Source organism: Ambystoma mexicanum, chromosome 3p, assembly GCF_040938575.1.
Source record: "Ambystoma mexicanum isolate Mex_15411 chromosome 3p, UKY_AmexF1_1, whole genome shotgun sequence".
Classification (NCBI taxonomy): domain Eukaryota; kingdom Metazoa; phylum Chordata; class Amphibia; order Caudata; family Ambystomatidae; genus Ambystoma; species Ambystoma mexicanum.
Genome location: NC_090925.1, coordinates 318,645,801 through 318,668,763, shown reverse-complemented (window position 1 = coordinate 318,668,763; position 22,963 = coordinate 318,645,801).

The window sequence follows — 22,963 nt, the reverse complement described above, 5'->3', positions numbered from 1 at the left end:
CCAAAATGATCCCACTTGCTATAGCAATCCTGGGGCTGGAGGACATGCCTGCACTGCCACACCAGCAACAACAACAACAACAGGCAGCACAGAGGAGATGCAGGAGGAGAAGGAGGGTGAGACAGACCCAGCAAGTTCCACCAGTGCAGCCAGTGCTATCACGTAGGCAGCCACCAATCCCTCGCATCAGAGCCAGTCCATTCAACCTAACCCCTGTGCAGATCCACAGCCTGTACCGTTTGGACCGGGGCACCATCACGACCATAGTGGACATTCTGTGTGTAATATGTAAAGACATTTGTGCTAATTGCATATGTAAATAAATAAATAAATAAATAAATAAATAAATAAATAAATAAATAAAATAGTGGACATGATACACAACGACATTGTCAGCCTGATAGAAATCCGCACTGCCATCCCCCCTCTACTGAATGTAGTGTCTGTGCTCCACTTCCTGGCCACAGGCACCTACCAGCACATAGTGGGCCAGCTTTTCACGCATGCTGACCCAAGTGCTGGATGCCCTCCTGAAGCATGCAAGCACCCACATATCCCTACCACGGACTGGCAGGGAGCTTGCTGACACTAAAGTAGTCTTCCATGCACTGGCAGGCATGCCCAATTGCGTCAGTGCACTTGACTGCACCCATGTAGAATTGGTGGTCCCTCATGCCAATGAGGTGGTGCACCACAATCGCAAGCAATACCACGCCATTAATGTGCAGATGGTATGTGACTCCAGCAAGATGATCACACATTGTTGTGCCCGATATCCTGGATCCTCACATGATGCCATGGTGCTGTGTAACTCCTCGCTACTCCGCTACATGGAGCGACATGCTGGACGACGTACCTGGCTGCTTGGTAAGTTGCCTGACAGGCCCATGGCAGTGTAGTGAGGGGTGACACTGGGGGGAGGGGGGACGCATACTCCACCTGGGTGAGATTGGTGGGGGGGATGCATACCCCACCTGGGTGAGATTGGGTGGTGAGTGGAAAATTGTTCTGACTTGAGAGTCGTGTAGACCGATGAGACCTCCGTCCCCAAGTGACGCACAGGGGAACTAATAGAAACCCGCTGTGCGACCTTTGAGGCCACAGGTGAGAGATGTCTTCCCAGATCCACGGAACCTCTGGAACACCGATGCTGCTGTCAAAAGGGAACGAGGTTAAGTACCAGGCAATTACAATACAATCAGGTAAACAATAGGATCTAAAGAGTCTTACCTATCTGGTGTTGGGGAAACCCAGGTAACCTAGTAGAGAGGTTCGAGACTCAGATGATGCGGCGGTCCCTGGAATAGTAGAACCGCAGGTGAGCGTGGATGTAGGGTTAGCCACCTGTAGGAGAGAGGGCTTGACTTGAATCCCAAGAAGGGAAATGGCGTAGAAGTTCAGCAAGGTATCAAGGGATGATCCAAAGACAAGTCGAGGTGAAGTCCAAAAATCCGGCAACAGGTAAACAATTCCAAGCAAAGGTACAAAGGGGTGTTCGAAGGAGTCCGAGGTAGAGTTCCGTGATCACAGTAACAAGGAGCAATTCGTAACGCCAAACAGGGTCTGAAGACAGCTGAGAAGCAATGAGCATTCTGTCTCTCAGACCTTTATACTGTGTGTCTCTGGGTCATGTGACGTCTCTGGGTCATGTGACGTCCACCAAGGTCACGTGAGGAACGCCACAGTGGATCACGTGACCGACGTGAAGACGTAACGCCGCCCCTTCTGCTATACGTTCTCCAAGGCAATTGCCAATGCAGAAAGGGTTGCAATCGAGCCCGTACACCAAAGCTGGTACGGTGTTTTCGGTCCTTTGGGTTCACCGAATCACTTGAGCCTCGAACCGTGGGAGGAGATGTTGGGGGAATGTGCGCAGTGTTCTGATGTGGAGTGGACTGGTGTGCAGAGGATCGCCTAACAAAAATGCACATACAGCGAAACACTGTAGCCCTGAACATCCCAACCTGAACATGACACATCAACGCCATACATAAGATCAATGCTACACAGCAATGACAATATGCCAGATGTACAAGCAGGCCACCATGGGAATGTCAAGCGATGGATGCCAAAAAATGATCACACCTGTGGCAATGCCGCTATTGGGAACACATACAGAGTACCACACATCACCAAGATGGGTGTTAAAACATTGTTCCGCATCCACAGTACATCTGCATCACAGCAGACCATAGTACAGTACACATTGCGTCAAATGAACCTGCGCGCATGCATCCGGGAACATGTGCATGTCAACACTGAATAGCTGCTGCCATGTCAGTGATTACTAAAGGTGTCAGGTCAGATATCGACTAACACATACCTCATTGTGCCCCCATGCAGGTGATGGTGGCTATCCCTTGAACCAGTGGCTACTTACCCGTGTACGGAACTTGCAGAACAGGCACGAAGAGGAGTACAATCGGGTTCATACCCTTACCCGTGTTGTGACTGAGCAGACCTTTGGCCTGTTGAAGGCACAGTTCCGCTGTCTCAGCAGTTCTGGTGGAGCACTCCTTTACAGGCATGAGAAGGTGGGAAGGATCATCATGGTCTGTGCCATGCTGCACAACATGTGCATTCGTAGAAACGTAACACTGCCACCTGACATTGACCTGCATGCACCGGGTGAGGATGATAATGAGGATGATGGAGGAGGAGCAGCACCTCTGCCAGTTCGCATGCACAGGAGGGCCGTGCTGTGCGCCAATCAATGATTGACAATTTCTTCTGAATCACAGGGCTGCTGATGGGTCTGTGTTAGTACTACACTGGGCACTGGGATCATGTGGATATGGACACAGGGTGTGTGGGGAGTTGGGCACTGTGCGCTGTCATGAATCGAATAAACACACACGAAATGAACAATGTCCAGTCATGAAATGATTTTGAACACAACGGGTGTATTAGAAAATTAACAATATTGTGCTTGAAACCTCCACCTCACACACACCCTCCGGCCTCCCCCCAGCCCCCAACACCCCCAACGCCCCCAACACCCCATACCGCCCAACACCCCATACCCCCCAACACCCCAAACACCCCCAACACCACCTCTCCCCCTCACCCATTATTTGTGAGTTTAGCAAGGTGGCAGTTAGCACATGCAGGGTGGTCCTGCTATTTCCGGCCTCTCTTCGGGTCTGGGTGCAGCATGTCCATGTGTCGTGCGCTGCGTCTGGTCATGCGCACAGGACTTGAGTGAGTCGAGCTGGCAGGTGTGGTGGATGGGGTGGTGGTGGATGGCTGTGCGACCGCCGGCACAGGTTGTTGCAGCTGCATATGCTCTAGAATCCTGCCAAGGACCTGTGTAACCGCAGCTAAATTGTCTCTGATGACAATGGTGTTGGAGTTCATGGCCACTATATACGCCGCATTTGCCTCCCGTATCTCACGGCGGGTCTGCTCCCCCTCTGCCACATACTGCCGGACCAGTTCAATCATACTGTCCTGGCAGGCCTTAAACCTCGTCAGGTGTGCCTCCATGTTAGTGGGGGCTGTGGAGGTGGATGGTGCAGTGGCAGGGTGGCCCATTGCTGGACTGCCCTCTGATGTGGTCGACAGATGCGGACTCCCCAGTACAACGGCATGTTCCTGCATGGGGCATGCTGGTGTGCCCTGTGTGGAGTGCAGGGGGGTGGCCTGGGGGCTCGGTGTATGGGGACATACTACATGGATGTTGTTTTCCATGTCTAGGAATTCCTCAGCTTGGCCCTCCACGTCGCTGAGGGGGGCAATGGCTGCTACCTCCCCTATGGAACTTGTGGCAGCTGACTGTGTTCCATTACCCTCTGCCTCTGCATGAGTTGACAACTCCATTGTGGTTGTGTCGCCGGCTGGTGTTGTCTCCTTCTGTACTGGCGTGGCCTGTACTGCTGGCCTGAGTTGCACTCTGGGCGTTGGTGTTGCCCTGGAGGTGGAAGGTCCAGTGCCTTCTTGTCCGGCCCTGGATCCCTTTGAGGATGTACTGGCCTATGCGGCAGACTCGTGGCCTTCACTTTCTGCATCTGTGCCTGTGGGGGAACAAGAGATGCAGGGCATCAGTGATGGTGGTACGAGCAAGATGCATGATTTGGTGCTGTTTAGTATTTCACATTTCATGCATTGCTTTCTTGTAGATGTGACGCTCAGGGTACTTGCAATGTGGGGGGGGGGCATATTGGCATACTGTCAGCACCGGCTTCTAAAACAATTTTAGTTCCCTTCTTTATCTCTTCAACCTCCTCACCTGTGGAGTCGAAATCCTCCTCTACTGGGCTGAGCGCTCGGTGTGCCGTGTAGTCCTTTTCCTTTTATCGAGGCTGAGCGTGTCTCCCACAAGAGGAAGCCACATTGAGAGCGTGTAAATACGCCCTGACCGTGTCCCCCTCCCAGGAGGGACAAAAAGGGGGAAAAAAGCCAGAATAGGCAAAAAAACCCTTGAACCGGCAGGTATCCTGTTGGCAGCTGGGCTCGTGGAAAGCAGACGAGAGACGGGAGAAGGCAGCAACAGGAAGCACCGGGATAAGTAAACTGCAGCAACAACGGAAAAGAAAGTAAACAAACGAAAGGCAGAAAGCCGGGAACGAAGGAAAGAAAGGAGGGAGGAGGAAAAGAACTGAAGGCGGGAACCGGAGAAAGACCGGGAAGAGAAAGGAAAGTGCAAAAGGTAGGGCTCGAGGAGCAAGAGGTAAACAGCGTGTAGCAAGACCGCGGCAGCGAGGAAAAGCAGCTGACCGTGGAAGGTTGCAACGCGCTGGACCAAGGGAGAGGAGTGGTTAAATAACGCTACGGTCAACCAAGCGGAAGAAGACTAGACCGCTTAGTGAACGCAGCGTCAAGCGTGACGGGAATCAGGAGTCCGTAAGCGGCAACGGGGCCAAAGATGCGGCGCATGACAGTATGCCCCCCGCCAAGGCCCAGACCTCCCGGTTTACCGGGATGTAATCGGTGAAACTTCCGGAGAAGGACAGGAGCGTGGATATGTGCTTTGGGTTCCCAGGAGGACCTCCGCATGGGAAAAACCCTTCCAATGCACCAGGTATTCCAGGCGCCCTTTGCGGTACCTGGAGTCCAGCAACCTGGATACTTCATACTCGGGTGTATCAGGTGAGTGAGAGAGAGTCGGGAAAGGACAAGCCTTTAGTGACTGTTCGGCACTCTTCAAAAGTGATGTGTGAAACACTGGGTGAATCCGCCTAAGAGAATGTGGCAGCTTTAGGCGGAAGGCCACTGGATTGATATTAGCAGTAATGGGATAGGGACCAATAAACCTGGGGGACAGTTTAGATGGCCGAGAACATCTAGGAAGGTATTTAGTGGATAACCACACCTTGGAGCCCACCTCCCAGTCAGGTACTACCTGCCGGTGCCTGTCGGCTTGCTTCTTGTAGGCCTGGAGGCTATCTCCAAGGTTCAACTTAGCTTTGTCCTGGATTTCCCTTACTCGGACTAGTACCTCCTCTACCGCCGGAAGTGCAGGTTTTCAGGGAAAATGGGGAATGATGGCTCGGGGATGAAATCCATAAGAGCAATAGAAGGGAGACATTCTGCTTGCGGAATGACTGGCATTATTATATGCGAACTCCGCCGTCGGCAACATATCCACCCAGGGTTCTTGTTCCAAGTTGGTGTAGCTGCGCAAATATTGTTCCAAGGTGGCGTTTAAAGGCTCCGTCTGCCCGTTAGTGTGGGGATGATATCCCGATGACAATGCGCGCTGAATATTATGAGCGGCGCATAGGGACTTCCAGAATTTGGAGAGGTATTGGCTCCCTCGGTCTGATACAATCTTGTCTGGGAGACCATGGAGTTGAAACACATCTTTAATGAAAACCAATGCCATACCATCGGCAGTTGGTATACCAGGGAGTGGAGAGAAATGAGCCATCTTGGTGAGGGAATTGATGGTCACCATTATGCATGAACATCCTTGAGACAAAGGTAAGTCCACAATGAAATCAGTGGATATATGACTCCACAGACGTTCCGGGATGGAATCTTGTTGCAGCAGACCTATGGGTCTCTTTGTGTTGTTTTTACTCTGACAGCAGACTCTGCAGGACCTTACGTAACGTTTAACGTCTTCAGACAAACTTGGCCAATAAAACGCTCTTCTGATCAGGTCCAAGGTACTCGCCTGCTCCCTATGGCCTGCAGTCTTGTGATTGTGGCACCAGGACAATATGTCTTTCTGGAGAGGTTTGGATGGTACCCAGATCCTCTGATTCTTCAAGAACAAACCATCCTTTTGAATCATGCCTCGGGGTTCTGGATGTGAGGAGACAGCTTCTTTTATCCGTTGAAACAAGGAGGAGATAGTGGCAACAATTTGGTTCCTGGGAAACAACTTCTCCGGGCAGGATGAGGCAACATGGGAGGAAAAAGACTTCCTGGACAGGACATCTGCCAAGGTGTTTTGGCTTCCAGGAATATAAGTGATGCTAAAGTCATATTGTGAGAAAAAATGCGCCCATCGGGCTTGTCTGGAATTGATGCACTCCATTGACTGTAGAACTTGTAAATTCTTATGGTCGGTCCGGATTACGAAAGGGTGACTGCACCCCTGTAGGACGTGTCTCCAGACTTCACAGGCTTTTTTCATGGCCAGAAGTTCACGTTCAATTACGGAATAATTCTGTTGACTAGTAGTGAGAGTTTTTGACAGATAAGCTATTGGGTGTTCCGCGTTGTCATGCTCTTGTAGTAGAACAGCTCCTATAGCTGCGGCGGAGGCATCTGTCTCAACGATAAAAGGCTTGTTTTGGTCCGGCTGGCATAGGATGGGAGCGCTGCAGAAGCTCTTCTTCAAGAGTTGAAAGCTCTCTTCAGCCTGAGGGCTCCAGATGAAAGGCACAGATGTCTTCTTTAATAAGTTGGTAATCGGTAGAACAGTGTTGGAAAAACCTGGCACGAAACGCCTATAAAAATTAGCCAGGCCCAGGAATCTCTGAACCTCTTTGACTGAGGAAGGAGCCTGCCAATGGAGAATAGCCTCGACCTTTTTTTGATCCATTTGTACTCCTTGTGGTGAGAGGATAAACCCCAAGTAAGGTACCGAAGATGCCCCAAATACACACTTTTCACGTTTGGCCAATAAATGATGTTTTTTAAGGCGCTCCAAGACCTCTGTGAGATGCAGCAGATGCTCCGACATAGTCTGTGAAAAAACAAGTATGTCGTCAAGGTAAACTACCACTGAAATAAACAATAAATCTGAAAATATCCGGTCTATGAACCTTTGAAAAATAGCTGGAGCATTGACTAGTTCGAAGGGCATCACGTAGTATTCGTACAGGCCAAATGGCGTCCTGAAGGCCGTCTTCCTTTCATCTCCAGGACTTACTCTGAGTAAGTGATATGCATTGCGCAGATCCAGTTTGGAGAAAACTGTCGCTCCCTGTACCGATTCCAAGATGTCAGGAATGAGGGGCATGGGGTACCTGTCCTTGCGAGTTACCTTATTGAGTCCCCTGTAGTCGATGCATGGCCTGAGGTCTTTGGAATCCCTCTTTGGGATAAAGAACAAGGGAGCACCCGCCGGGGACTTAGAGGGTCTGATGAGACCGTTGCATAGGTTGTCATCCAAATACTTTCGTAAGGCGTCCTTTTCAGTCTTGGATAAAGCGAACATTCTGCCGAATGGCACCAGGGCATTGGGTATCAGCTCGATGGAGCAGTCCTCCGGTCTATGGGGCGGTAATGCCATGGGGGCGGATTCTGCAAACACCATAGGGTATTCTTCCAATACCTTGTCAATGGAATGCACCCCAACACTCGTGGGGAGAACAGTGGGAGATATCTTTACCTCCTGGTAGTGTGCTTCTTGGAAACAGTGTGTTTGGCAAAAGCTGGAATTAAAATGCAAACAATTTGACTTCCAGTCGACATGGGGATTATGTTGTCGCAGCCAGGTGATCCCCAAGATTAGGGGAAAATGGGCTGCTCAAATGATGTCAAAAGTAATGACTTCTGAATGCTGAAAAATAGTGAGAGGAAGGGATTCGGTCGTCTGAACGATGAGTCCTGAGCTCAAAGGTGTACCGTCAACTCCTTCTACTTTCTGGCCGTGTCTGCGATCTATCCGTGAAGCACCAACTTTGTCTACCCAAAGGGTGTCAGCGAAGTTCCCTGCGGCACCGCAATCCAAGAGAGCCAGCGTTTCTACCGGGCTGCCATGGATAGTAACCTTAACAGTTATAACCATAAGGCGGGAATCCTCAGAAGGGTTCGAGGAATCAATTGACATAGTCACAAAGGGACTGGAAGAATGCCCTCGATAACCCGTCCCAACTAGGCTCGAGGGTTTGCGTTTTCCTCCGGTTTCTTGGTTAGTTCATTACAATTATGCACTGTGTGGCGATCAGAGGCACAATAGGCCCTGTTCCCTTTTCCTCTTTCTTTCTTCAGGCGTTAGAGAACGGCGAGTAGTGCCGATTTGCATGGGCTCGTCGTGAGGTTTGAGCGCTGTTGAGGAGGTGAGGAGGTCCTTGAAAAGGAGGTACGTGTCTTTCTTCTTTCTTGGCGTCTTTCTTGCATCCTGAACTCCATCTGAAGGGCAGCCGTCATCAGATCCTGCAGGGAAGTAGGACGAGGGAAGTGAGCCATTTCGTCTTTTAATTCTTCCCTAAGGCCTCGGCGGAACAGAATAAATTGGGATTGCTCAGACCAACCCGTCTCCAGGGCCAATCTCTTAAATGAGGAGATGTAAGACAGCACATCAACTTGTCCTTGACGAATGTCCATCAAGTCTTCACCAGCTGCCATTGAAATTTCGGGTCTTTCAAAGGTTCGTTTGACAAAGTCAACAAAGGCATCGAAATTCTGAAGGACAGGGTCATTTCCAGTGACTAGGGGGGTGGCCCAAGCAAGAGCATTCCGTGTCATATTGGACGTCAAGAATCCAACCTTGGCATGATCAGAGGCATAGCTGCGGGTTCTGAAGGAAAAATACACCCTGCAGGCGTCAAGGAATTCTTTTAGAGTTTTGGGGGAACCATCGTACTTCCCCGAAGACAATGACATAGGAGGCAGGTCTGTGTTGGGGGGCTCCCTCACTGCCACCATTTGCTTTAACAGGTTGTTTTCGGTTTTCATATTTTGCATTTCGAGAGAGACGCTTTGTACTGCAGCAATTAGTTCCTGCACTTGCTCAGGAGTTGCCATGGTTGTTGTTTTGGGGCGTTGCAAACTGTCAGCACCGGCTTCCAATACAATTTTAGTTCCCTTCTTTATCTCTTCAACCTCCTCACCTGTGGAGTCGAAATCCTCCTCTACTGGGCTGAGCGCTCGGTGTGCCTTGTAGTCCTTTTCCTTTTTTCGAGACTGAGCATGTCTCCCACAAGAGGAAGCCACAGTGAGAGCGTGTAAATACGCCCTGACCGTGTCCCCCTCCCAGGAGGGACAAAAAGGGGGAAAAAAGCCAGAATAGTCAAAAAACCCCTTGAACCGGCAGGTATCCTGATGGCAGCTGGGCTCGTGGAAAGCAGACGAGAGACGGGAGAAGGCAGCAACAGGAAGAACCGGGATAAGTAAACTCCAGCAACACCGGAAAAGAAAGTAAACAAACGAAAGGCAGAAAGCCGGGAACGAAGGAAAGAAAGGAGGGAGAAGGAAAAGAACTGAAGGCGGGAACCGGAGAAAGACCGGGAAGAGAAAGGAAAGTGCAAAAGGTAGGGCTCGAGGAGCAAGAGGTAAACAGCGTGTAGCAAGACCACGGCAGCGAGGAAAAGCAGCTGACCGTGGAAGGTTGCAACGCGCTGGACCAAAGGAGAGGAGTGGTTAAATAACGCTACGGTCAACCAAGCGGAAAAAGACTAGACCGCTTAGTGAACGCAGCGGCAAGCGTGACGGGAATCAGGAAGTCCGTAAGCGGCAACAGGGCCAAAGACGCCAGCTGAGAATGCGGCGCATGACACATACGCCGTGGACTCTCCTTTCTGGACTGATGTGTACTGGGTGGCATACCGTTGTATTTCGGATTGCGTGATGTGTGACGTGATTGATCCCTGTGTGTTGGGTGTCTGTTGGTAATGGGATTGGCACGCAGCATGCATTTCATTGTGCCAGGGTTTGGCCCACCATCTGGACATTAATCTGAATATGTATCAACAATGCTTGACGCTGTGGGCGTATCGACAGGGTTTTCCGTTATGTTGTCCACCCCACTAGAACCCTGAGAGTCTGCAAATTCCCCTTCCTCCTCACCTGATGAAGATGAGAAGTCCAACTTCTTTCCGCGGGATCGACGAGTGAAAGTCCTCCTCTCCTTGTGTAGATAGGGTCGGCCTCGGGAGGAAGCCACCGCGACCCTTTGGGAACGAATCGGCGGTGACTCCCCCCCGCGACAGACAAGTGAGGCAAGGGGAAAAGCCTTACGGCACAAAAACCCCTTCGGAGTGTAGATATCCGATGCAGCGGAACGAGAGGATACACCAAGACCAGCTGGAATATGGGAGACCGGAATTCCGGCGGGTAGGGCTCAGTAAAGGCGAGTAGAGAGAACGGCACAAAATGGAATCAAAGGGGGGGGAGCCAGAGAGAGAAACTCAAAAGAGGCAAGGCAGGAGAGGAGCGAGCAATCCACGCGCCCAAGAGAAATAACGGGGCGCAGGCAAGAGAGAGAAGAGAAGACAACGGAAAGAGAGAGGTAAGCAGAGGAAAATAGGACAGGAGCGGAACACCGCCAAGCGAGAGAACTGTGGAGCGCTAGCAACGAAGAGGATACAGAAGTTGCAACGCGCCGAGCCGCCGAGCGTAAACAGGGAAGTACACTCGGCAGCGGCCATGATGGAAAGGACTAGACCGCTAACAGCGCTTGGGAGCACAACGTGGCGGCACAGTCGGACGGCCGCCATATTTCCACCTCTTCCATAAACACCAGGAACCTGCGGTTGTGACAATATGTGTGTATGATGGGCCATACATTGGCTTGGTTCACTTTCACATCTGTTGTGCTACGCCATGCTTTGGTTCTCAGGGGTTTGTGGGGACACTCACCTCCATCTCCCGATGTCGGCACTCCCGTCTCCATATCTCCAAAGCCCTCGATCGATTCCATGTTGATCATGCTGCTGCACGTCTCCTCCCATCTCATCAATTTGGTGGGTGAGTGGTCCCTGCTGCCTATATCCATGGCCTCCCTGCGGTTGGCTGCAAGTATGTTGCGCACCCGGCGACGTAGATCGTCCCACCTTTTTTTCCCAGTCCTTCACCATGCGGGTGGTGGTGCCAACCGCAGTCACCTTCCGTGCCACCTCCTCCCATATTTGCTTTTTGCGCAGTTGTGCTTCGCGTTTCAGGTTATTGGCAAACACCTCAATCGCATGGCCTGCCAGCGTGTCCGCCAGCATATTAAGCTCCTCGTCTGAGAAGCGCTTCTTGTGCATGCGGGGGGTGGACTTATGGGTAGCCTTGGACATGATGGGGTGATTGGGCCTGTACCAGTGCTGTGTTAAGAGGATTGCAATGGATTGTGTTTTTTAAGATGGCCGCCGGCGCATTTCCCATTCCGGCACGATGACGTTACTTCCAAGTTCGGTATTACGAACCCGGTATTTGCATGATGGTATTGCGGGTACGTTATTAAGGGGTTGCTCCTGGGCGGAGACGGTATCGGTGGGTCCCGTGATGGTGCTATCTGGGGTTTAGGGGTCTTTAGCGGCATGGCGGTGTAGCCATTACCGGCATGGGCATTTGTGCGTGCTCGCACTCTCGTAATCAGCCGCTACACGGACGCGCTAATTACAGCATGTCGGTAATGACTGTGTTTTTCCCGCGATTCTCGTAATGAGGGCCATAGAGAATGTAATTGCATACATTTTTATTCCAAATATTGCGGAATTGGGCACTGCTACTCATGTACTATTCCATGCATGTTTTATATTGAATATCCTATGTTTCAATATTCAATATTCATATATTCAATATTCATATTAATCAATTTTGACTTTATTGAAATCAAGGAGTGCGAGGGTCTAATCTTTAGTTGGACTCACATGACCTTGCTCAATTGTGTTGTTATATGAGTCTACTTACCTGGGTAGAGCAAGGCATTAACCAGGTGCCCTTTGTAATACTTGCTGCACTGATTACTACCTTTAACGCTTCCCAAAGGGTTCCTGCACTAGATAGACTCCCTACTTTGTGTGAGACGGAGTCTATGATGCTGTCTTTTAAGCTGGCTCAGAATGGGGTTCTTTCAGGGATTTGCTTCTAAGTCTCCATGTAGGTATTGGGGCTTTTAGGGGTACATATTGCCACTGTAGGCTGAGCGGGGCATGATCGGACAGGACCTTTCCTTTGTACTGTGCCATCTTGATGATGTGTGCTGACTCTCGTCCCACAAAAAAGTAGTCTATTTGTGTGTGTACAGTGTGCGGTGCTGAGTAGTACGAGTAGTGTTTGGTATCGAGGTGAGTGCTCTCCAAGCGTCCACTAAAGCAAATAAGTCTAGGAGTATCTGTAATGTCCTGGCCGGTGCAGCAGGTTTAGTGTATTTGGCATCAGATCTATCTAAGGACGGGTTCAACGTGCAGTTAAAATCACCCCCCCATATGATGTTATCATCTCTACAAGGGCTCAGCCGGTGGTATAGTGATCTGAAGAACATGGCTGCATTATCATTGGGGGCATACGTGTTGACCAGACAAATATCCACATGTTCGAGGAGGCCCTGGACTAACACCATCCTGGCTTTGTTATCGGTTTTAATGTGGGTGTTCTCAAAAGGCACCATGGGTGCTGTCCAGATCAGGACCCCTCGGGCGTAAGCGGACTATGGAGCACCAAATACCCGTCCCCTCCGTTTATTTGCTAACAGTGTTTGCTTTTCAGCCATAATTTGTTTCCTACAACAAAGCAATATCAATTTTGCACCTCTTTAGGTATAAATAAACTCTATTTCTCTTAACAGAAGCATTCAGCCCTCTTACACTCCAGGTGAGTACATTTACAGGTCCAGCCATAAACTCATGTCTCCTTCCAAATGGCCCCCTGTGTCCGCATCTAGCATAGGAAAAGGTTCTTCCTGCTCCTTACCTAGTGATCCAATCGAAATTACAGTGCTACTCTTCTTCCTCAACGTCCATGTAGGCAAGACCCCATCCCATATAGCTTCCCCAACCTCCCCAGCAAAAAACAACAGCCCAGCATCATTGTCCTTGCTCGGGCAAATCCGCTTCTCGCATACACCCCACAAGGCATACCGAGGGGTGTTGCACAGTGGGTGGGCACAAAAACAAGCGCTCCTAAAAAGTGGAACTCAGAGGTCGCAGCGGCTTCAGCCGTAGGTCTAGACTTCCTTGTGTAACGTGAGGCATTGACCGGTGGTATCCCACCCTTCAGCTAAGACTTAGATTCCTCATATCTCCTCTAGGAAGGAAATATCCTCTTCACAGGAACTGTTATGACTCCTGGTGCCTATTGGACTTCAAGAATCACCTTGTCAACAGCGGAGTTGTGAAAACAGCGAGCAAATCCTCAGACCCATCTGGGCTTCAGTTATTTCATGCTTCACTTGCGTCCCATTGGAACATGGGCTCCATCCTCTTCTCAGGGGCTTATCTTTTCCTTGTCCATCCATGCCTGCGCCTCTTCTGGGTGGTCAAAAATCAGGGCCCTGTTCTTATATATGACTTTCAGGTGTGCTAGATAGATCAGCATGTATTTCAGTCCAGCTGACCAGAGCCTAGCTTTAGCCGCAAAAAATGTGCGCTCGGTTCTTCTGCAGATGGAAGGTATAGTTAGGGTAGACTGCTAGGTCGGTCTACGCTCTCTTCAATACCCTACCCTGTCTGGAGTAGGCTAATATTTTTCCCTGTCTTTTTAGTTCAGAACTTAGAGGCGCCCAAGGCGGGGAGGCAAGGGGTCAGCGCCCTATGTGCCCCCCCAATTGTGAAGCCCTGCGTAAGGTTCCTGGGCCCAATTTCCTAGAGAAGTATGTTCTCCATGTAGGTTGTAGGGTCCGAGGCCGCCTCTCCTCCCGGCAGGCCTACTATGCAGATATTGTTTCTGTGGGCCCGACCTGCAGCCTCTTTAACTTTGTTTTCCAACAGACTCACCTTCTGCTGCAAGACATGGACGTTGGCACGTGTCCCCTGGATCTCACACATATTCTCCTTCACCTGGGTTTCAGGTAGTGCGCTCTGCTAGGCTACGCACATCCTGGTGCAGCAATCCAACGTCTATTTTACCCGCTGCAAACTGTGTCCCTAATGAGGCCTTTATATCCGCTATGGCCTGCATCACTGGGTTGTGTAGGTCCATGGCCGCACTCCCTTTTGCCTGTGTGGGGTCCATGTTTCCCCCGGGCCCTGCTGCATGGCCCAAGCGTAGCTGTCCAGTGTTGATTGGCCTGCTTTTGTTTTGGACAGTTTGGGAGGCATCCACTCTACCTGTTTCCAAAGTATTGAGCCGCAATTGTTGTTTGCCCGGGGCCCTGCTATACATTTCCTAGGCCCAATTTGTTGTAGTCAGAGTTGTGGCTCCAGGTTGCGCCAGCTACAAGCGGGTGTTCTTCATGCTAGGGCAGTCACCCTTGTCAGGAGGAGGGTGTATTATCATCGCCCATTCTGTGGCTTTCGGGTGTCTGCCCTTTGATCCCCCAACTAGCGTTCTCAGTGCCGGGGTGCTTCTTCTGGGCCTCCCATGTCTGGCATCCAGCCGTGGCCAGCCTCCTTTAAAACTTTACACTCTCCTCCTTTGCACCCTGGTGCCTTAAATTGCAAAGAACAGCAGTGGACACCAGCCCGACCTCCTCTCTCTTTACTCCACCACGCACGCTACAGCCTTTATTGCAAGCCCACCCCGTCCCCTAAACTCCCCCAATAACCTTACCCAATCTGCCTATCCCCTCTCACCCTCCATCTCTCCCCTTTATTTCTTATACTCTCACCCTTTCTTGCTCATCATTGCCACCCTCTATCAATGGCTTCCTCCGTTGCTCTATTCCTCTTCTCATTCCATTGCACTCTTGCACTCATTATCGCATCCTCCTTTAAAAACTTTGCCCTCTCCTCCTTGCACCCTGGAGAACAACAGTAAACGCCCAAACTATTGGCATTGCCAATGCTTGTTTTTAATAGTATCATTACTGTCATTATACGCAAAGCGAACATGAGTATGTTCTTATATGAGAATACTGGTGGATCCCGGGGTCAAGAGAGAGCACCGTCCAGTCTTTCTCCAGAATGTGTTGAGTCAGTGCATGGACTTGTTCAGGTGTAGGTATAAGGGCAGCGCGAGCAAGACATCCTGAAAGTGAGATATGATCATGACGTTTCGTGACATGTCTGTTTTGTTACCGCGTGAGTGCGCCTCCGCCATTTGCATGCCCTTGCTTCGCTGTGCAACTGTTACGGTTTCCAGGCTTTAAAAATAACTCCTAAATCTCTCTCGTGGGTCCTTTTAGTATCCTTCCATCAGTAGGAAGTCTGGAGACTGCAACTTCCTGCTTTTTTATAGATAGAAAGAGCCGACAGGAAATCATGGAATATTTTTAAATGCAGTGCCCTCCAACTGCTCCAACGTGTAACTGGTTACAAAAGGAGTGCAACAGTTCTTGTGGTGTACTCCTGCTCTCTCTGTTTCCTGCAGCTGTTTGAAAATGTGCGGCCTGAAAGCATCATGTTACCGCTATTAAGCACATGGAGGCTCTTAGTGCCAGCCTCTGCCAATCACAATGCTCGGAATGCAGTCAATACCTTCTGATATTGACTGCATTTGGGAAAGGAAAAACATTGCGCATTTCCTTCATACTCTCCTCAGCTGGTGTGACCCACCGACCAAAAAAAAAAAGATCAGCAGTGCAAGAAGAAAACATTACAACTTAAAACTTGCCTGTACAATGATATCCCACTCAGGCAGAAAATCATGTCTGTAACACCATAGAAGCTACTGAAAAACACCCTCCTTCAGGGAAACAGAACATTTCAGAGTGGAAGAGTGGAAGTACTGGCTGATATTATTATTATTTTTTTTTTTATTTTTTATTGAAACTTCAGCGCAGCGAACCTGTTGGGAAGCCAACAAGTCGCCAAGCTTTGGTTACAACACATCGTCATATGTGCCTTGTTATCCATTACAGTGTAAAAGAAAAATAAAACAATCAGCAATCCAGCATATAAAGTTGTATCATGTCATCGTATTAATAACAATTTAAGAGTTCCATACAACATCATTTTTCAGTTAAATTTAGAGAGTCCAAGAAGTTCACAATTGCGCAGGTCAACTTAATGTTATGTCCGGCAACCGCATAAAACCACCAATTTTGATTGTCTGATTCAACAGGGGTAAAGTCTCCTAAGTGACGCAGTCGACGTAAGGTTAACGCATGGCATCCGGTAATTAGATGTTCGATAGATTTGATTCGAAGGTTGCAGAATCTGCAAAGACTGCCGTTTGCTTCGTTAATGTGTCATAGAAATTGTATATCCCTGGTGTTTAATGCATTCAAATGAAGCCTCAAAAATTGGTCACGAGGATGTCACGAGGGGCAAGTTTCCAAATAGCGACAATAAGCATTGAGTTTGTGTACGCCTAATCCCGATCTCAAGAATGTAGGCTTCGTTTTCAGCAGATCGTAATTCTGGATCCAACACCAACGGTCAAATTTCTTTTTTACGCACTGAGGTTGGCTGAGCAAGTCAGCTATGTTCAAATTGGCATTTTTTAGAGTGGCTTCCAGTAATTGTTGCCAGTCTCCAAGAAGGCCCGGTCGCCCACAGCCTGGACGATTTTCAAAAAGTTGGTATGACGGAGGCAGTGGGTGCAGCTTCATCTTTCGTAGCACCATTATTGATTTCGCCATGATGCAACTATGTATTGAATTTATTGATAATTCATATCGAAGAGACACCATTGAAATGTAAGAGGGTAGATGCAATACCCGATGCCAAAATAAGCCTTCAAGCTTCTGACAGAATAGGGCAACAATGTTCCAGCCTTATTCAGATCCAAACGTAATAGCGGGTATTACCTTTTGAATGTAAAAAATTAGTATCGGTTCAAGAGAAAATTTGCCATATTGCTTATTTCTTTTTGAGGCTTGAATACTGAATTGAATCATCCGATTTGTGAGGTCCAACTTCCGGTGATGTTCATTGATAGAAGTGTTGAAAGCTATTCCAAGGTATCTGTCTTGATATGGGCAAAATCTTCCTCGGGGCCAGCCCTTTGAGAGCAAAAAATACCCAATTCAGCCCAAAATACAGGTTCTATTGTGCTGAGCAGTGAACTCATGCTAGTGACAAATGACACCTTCAATAAGTTTTAGTATTTATTCTAAACAGTGAATTTCATATACATTTGGGATTCAAGTTAGAGAAGATTACAAAGCACAAAACTTAGAGAAATGCAAAATATAGAGAAACATAGAACTTAGATAAACATAGATAAACATAGAGAAACACAGTCTTACGCCCCTTCAATCAGCACTGGGAGACCCTGGCCCTCATAAGCTAGCTGTAACAAGCCCCGCTCAGAGGACAGCACTGCTGGGTGCCGTCAGAGCTCCAATTCCGGGCACTTGATCTTGCTCGAACCAAGTCCACAGGACGATCTCCCACCTGAGTCATGTGAGCATGCATATTTTATAATCTCGTGCTGCCCATCCATGACGCACAGTTCCAGAACTTTCCCTGTGCAAAATATAGGCTGGCTCATGGAAAAAACCCAACTCTGTTAATTTCCACTGTGCTTCTTCTGAGCCCCTCCCTGGCCCATCTGCGCGAAAGCTCAGGAATGACTTATCAGTGCCTTCCCAGAGAAAAGGAAGTTTAGCTTGGGGCCATGCAGGGCTACCGTTAGTGAGGCAGAATATTCTAAGGGAAGCAGGGATGTATTAACCCCATCTGCAAGCTCGAAAAGGCATGCACTCATAGCTTAGTGTTCATTGCGCTTAAGACTGGCTATCTAAGCGCTATATAGGTGCCATAATGTTCCAAACACTCCAAAAATGTCTATGAGCTACAGAGCTAGGGCCCTCTCCCTGCCTGTCTATCAACAATGCATAATGTGACCTATCACTCATACTAGGCCTGCATATTCCTTGTAGCTCACTACTGCATAATGGAAGTGCTACAACAGACTACTGTCAGCATTTTTGGCACATACTTTGAATACACTATTGGCTTTCAGCGGCTAATGCTGTCATCTAAAGCCCTGATTGGCAAGGTTGCAATTTTGTGTATCACTACAGTATCGAATGGAGATATTGCTTACCCTACACTTTCAACATGACAGCGAACATCCAATTAACACCCCAGGGTGAAAACTATAAATTCGGCAAATAGATTTCCATCCCCTGTACAGAAAACTTCACTTTTACATTACCCTGACAGATAGAGTTTTCTCATTAAAAAAAATCCAATTCCACCCAATGTATACTTAAATCTCTTACCAACACACAACCTAGTTTAGTACTACATAATAAAACAACATTTCATTCACTGAAACATGTTGCCTATTTACTTAACACATGATTAAATTAACATTTTTATTTAAACATCAAAACTCCAAATCCTACTTGTGATCGAATGCCATCTGCCAGGGTGAAATAATCTGAGAATGTTCTGATGCTTAGCAATACAATGATGCAGGGAGCTCTGTCTTCCATAATGCTACACGCCAGAAAAGTACACATTTGACTTTGCTGAACTGTCTACTGACGCCTCTCAGCAGGTGCCTTGTGATTTGGCAGCGTAGCAGTCACAAAGTGTAATGTGCATTCCTGCCAGCAGTTGCTGAAACCAAAGGTTCAGCATGTTATGCCTTGAACTATGGGCAATCCTAACCCTACATTAAATTATAATGATATAATTGCCCCGGGATCTGGTGGCAGATGACACATGTATATGCAAACCATGACTGGTTACGACATGGTGATCTCTGTGACTCTACAACTATATTGGCTAAAACGTATTGATTTAGTTTGATTATCAGCTTTGTTACGTGTAACCTTCTTGGTCAGCACTTGTGTATTCACTGTCTCAGATGGAGTTTCACCCAAAAGAAACATTTGGGCTTGGTCCCAGCAAAAGCCATTTCCTGCCTTGGGAAAGGGTTGTCACATCGCAGGATGACAGGAACTGCCCTAGGGGGCAGAGAGCGGTCCTGTGTTCAATGGGCAGGTTCTGCCAGGCCAATGGAAGTCACACTAGGGTGCTAATTAACAGTGGTCCTTTGACGTAGGCAGACAGAGGACGGGGCAGAGTAGAGTAGCCGAGGCGAAGATTTACCAGAGAGAGAGGTTCCACCATCTTTGATTTTCCTAGGGCTTTCAAATGTCCTTCCCTCCTCATTTCCTGCAAACACATCACTCAGTGTATTATATCACCAGGCAAGAAGATTCTGAAACTGCAATCAGGATTGGAGCCCTTACAGAAGCCTAGAAGGGAACCAACTGGCCGCAGAAGATTGCCTATATCAGGTGGGAGACCCTTAGTTGATGCATCTTTGGACATGTGAAGAAGGATTCAGCTGGTTCGTGGTTGGGAGTGCAGTCTGCTACAAAGTTCTCTGCTATAGAGCTGAGGACCAAGATTTCCAATCTCTTCCCCCCAACCATCCCAAGTGAACATTTGGAGTGACCAGTTGTTGTACAAGGCCTGCTTGCATCCAGCACACTGGTAGGCAGGGTCCTGCTCACTGGAGGGAGCATTCCCTGCAAGTGTTCTCTGGAACCTTCCATGTTGGGAATGGTAGCATAAGGTTTATCCTTGTCCTTGGAGTCTCTTGACAAGGTATCCCAAGATCGAAAACCAAGGCAGCAACGGCTGGCTGCCCCTGTATCTGTAAACTGTTTTGATGCTGTTTTGAATTTGGCTAACTTCAATACCATCCAGGGTCGGACTGGGACAAGAAATAGGCCCGGACACCCAAAAAAAAGTGGCCCACCCCTCGCTTCAAAAAAGTGACCCACCCCGCGCCTAAAAAAAGTGGCCCTCAAACCATCATCCGTGAATCGCCTACCACGCTTCCCACTGCTCAAACACAGATGTTCCTACAGTATCAGTGCCATTAATGAAACACAACCTTTCACCCCTTGACAAAACAGGAAGTGGCATCAAAAGCAGACTAATATGGTTATGATTTCACTAATGTGATATGCATTTCATACAAGAATGGATCACCATATGTATCATTAATATCTGTGTGTTTAGATCCATATTGTCAAATTACTGTGAATGCAAGCAGACGTCCAAGGCCAAATGATAATATGTTATTGTATAGCACTTACGCTTAAGCTCTTTTTTTATAGAACAAATATGCATACAATATCACCCAACCTGTCTTGGTACTCATTTATCGACCTCAGAAGAGTGAAAGGCTGAGAAGGCCTTGCTGGGATTCGAACCTGCAGATCACACACACATCACAGCAGTGAGCACTCAACCCACTAAGCTATCATATCGGCCATAGTAAAATGAGCATCTGCAGGTCTGGTGCAAATGTGGCCACATTTCAAGCCTGTCTGCAATGCATCTACTTTTCAGGCTCTGCCCACGGTAGTGCTTGTCTGATGAGGGCCTCAGCAAATACAAGTGCATGACACAAGGCAATGGCGCCTGACCATTTAGGGTAGTTTCTAAGATCCCAACGTGCAGTCTCTAGTAAATCACGTCCATGACAAGCTGCCAGCCAATCCCCCAGGGCCTCGAGCACCTGATGGTAGGCTGATGTCAGCTGGATGTCAAAGACAGCCTGAAAACAACGTCACGTCAGTAAATTACTATCAGTAAAGGTCCTGTTTCTGGAACACCACCACCAAGGCATGGTGCTTCAGGCAGTCCCGGTCGTTTCCTCTGCTTATTAGGAAGTGGGGGGCCCGAGAAGCATGTGAATGAAAGAAGGGACATGCATAGCGCAGCACTGTTAACTGAATTGCCTCATGGCGCTTCCTGGCCACACACCCACAGAGATTCTGGGAAATCGACAGACCAAAGGAGGTCGAAATTGTAATGCAAAGATCCCTGTTAAGCAGGATAGATTCTGCACGGACAAAGCAAAAGTAAGATTCTAACAACAAAATGTCAAAAGAGAAAAGTAAATTAGCTTTGATGAAGGAAGGATGACTGCTTTGTGGGATGGAAAGGACATCACACCCATCTGAGATTTGTTTTAGGGAGTAGGCCCTCTTTAAATGCCATGTACGCGTACATGTTCCAGATATCGTTGATATGACCAAATTAAAAGACTAATTGGAGCATTGTTCACTATGAGTTGCATTTCCATATTTAAGTTGGTGACATAAAATGGAGGCTCGTATGCAGGCATAACGTTGCCCACAACTACCTCATGCAAATAAAAGGTATCAAAGGACGTGGGAATCATATTGAAACCACAACACAGTGTGGCTAGTGAAATGTGCGTTCGCCTCTAGCTATACAAGGTTGACAGCAGTTCGGAGAAAAATTGCACTCAGTGTGCAAAGGCGAAACACAAGGTGAGAAATGGAAAATGCTGGCTGTGCTTGAATAAATGATAATAATGCATGCGCCAATAGTCATTAAATATAGTGCATAGACTGAGACCAGCCAACCTTGAGCCGTTTTTGTGGCACTCCCCAAATGCCACAACACATCATAACCATCACAACACAACACCATGTTGCGCCCTCTCTACCCAGCCCACCTCACTCCCCCATTCCCGACATGGCACCTTGGCATCCAGGCATCCATTCATGCAACAATTGTGTATAGGCGTGTTACAAATGCTGCATTCGCTCAGATTTTAGTCCATGGCCTACAGTCATCTCTGCAGCAAGACGCTACCCCGCCGCGCTATCTTAAAGCACTTTGGCCACAGTTTTCTGAATTTCTGTGTGGTATGGCAAACTCAGCGGGGTTCTATTATCTGTCCTTTAAACTACCAACATAACTGGCTCTCCTCCGGAGGGGTTCATGGTATTATTGACTTCCAAAGGGAGAAAGTCTGGGGGGTCTGACTCTCGGGTCTGCCGGAGCTCGCCCCCTTGAGGCTGGGACTGTACACCCATTTGAGCAGCGGGCGCAAGGCCCACTGAGATACCTTGCCTGCTGCTGAGTCACAGATTGGGAGACAGCGGGCATTCATTGCACTACTTGCCTCCTGTGAAAGCTGCCTGTTTCTTTTTACCGATTATGGAAATATTTTAGGATAAGGGTGTGCTCTTGCAATTCCAGACTTTGCACCCCCCCCCAACCCCCCTGCTTCCACACATCCCCGGGCAGCAGGCTGCGCCCAGACTGGCCCACCGAGTCAACAGGAAAAGAAAGCAGGGTGTCTACGCCGGCCAGAAAATCAAGCACTATCTCCCCTCAGGTAGAGAAAGGTGGGACTGCAGAATGTGGCATGAAGGGTGGGAGAACACCCTAACTTCCCCTCCCTCTCCCTCTCCCAGGGTTGGCACAATGAACCTGAAACCAGAGCCGTGATCAGGGGTTTCTAGTAACAGTGCCGACAGCCTTCATTAACCATCCCTTTTTGATCTGACTTTAATTACCCCTGGGGAATTATTGACAAAGTAGCACTCACCCGCCCCGATGAGTAATGCGTTCATTTCTCGTGCACCCGTGACCCGGGCCTGAAAATGCTGCGGCTGAAAGGCTTAGTCAAAGGAGCCGGGTTCGGCCCGTAGAAGGCCCTGGGCTGCCTGGCGCGCTGTCCCAGGAACTCATGAAATGTGATTATTATCATTGTGAGTAAGTGACTGAGGACGGTGGAGGAGGTCATCACTCACTCCATCCAGCAAACGCTTGACTCAAGGTCATATTCACAACCTCTCACCAGGTAGACAGACAGCACCAAAAATACCGTCTCTGTAGGCTTTATTAAAATTATTACCCGATACATTTAACATACTTAGGTCTCCACAACTAGATTTCTGAGGTCTACCGGCTGAAGAGCCAAACAATTCCCTACCTCATAGTGTCTCGAATATTCAATGGCATTTCATATCCAATGCATTGTCTAGAGAACCGAATAGCACTGGACTGAAGTATGCCCC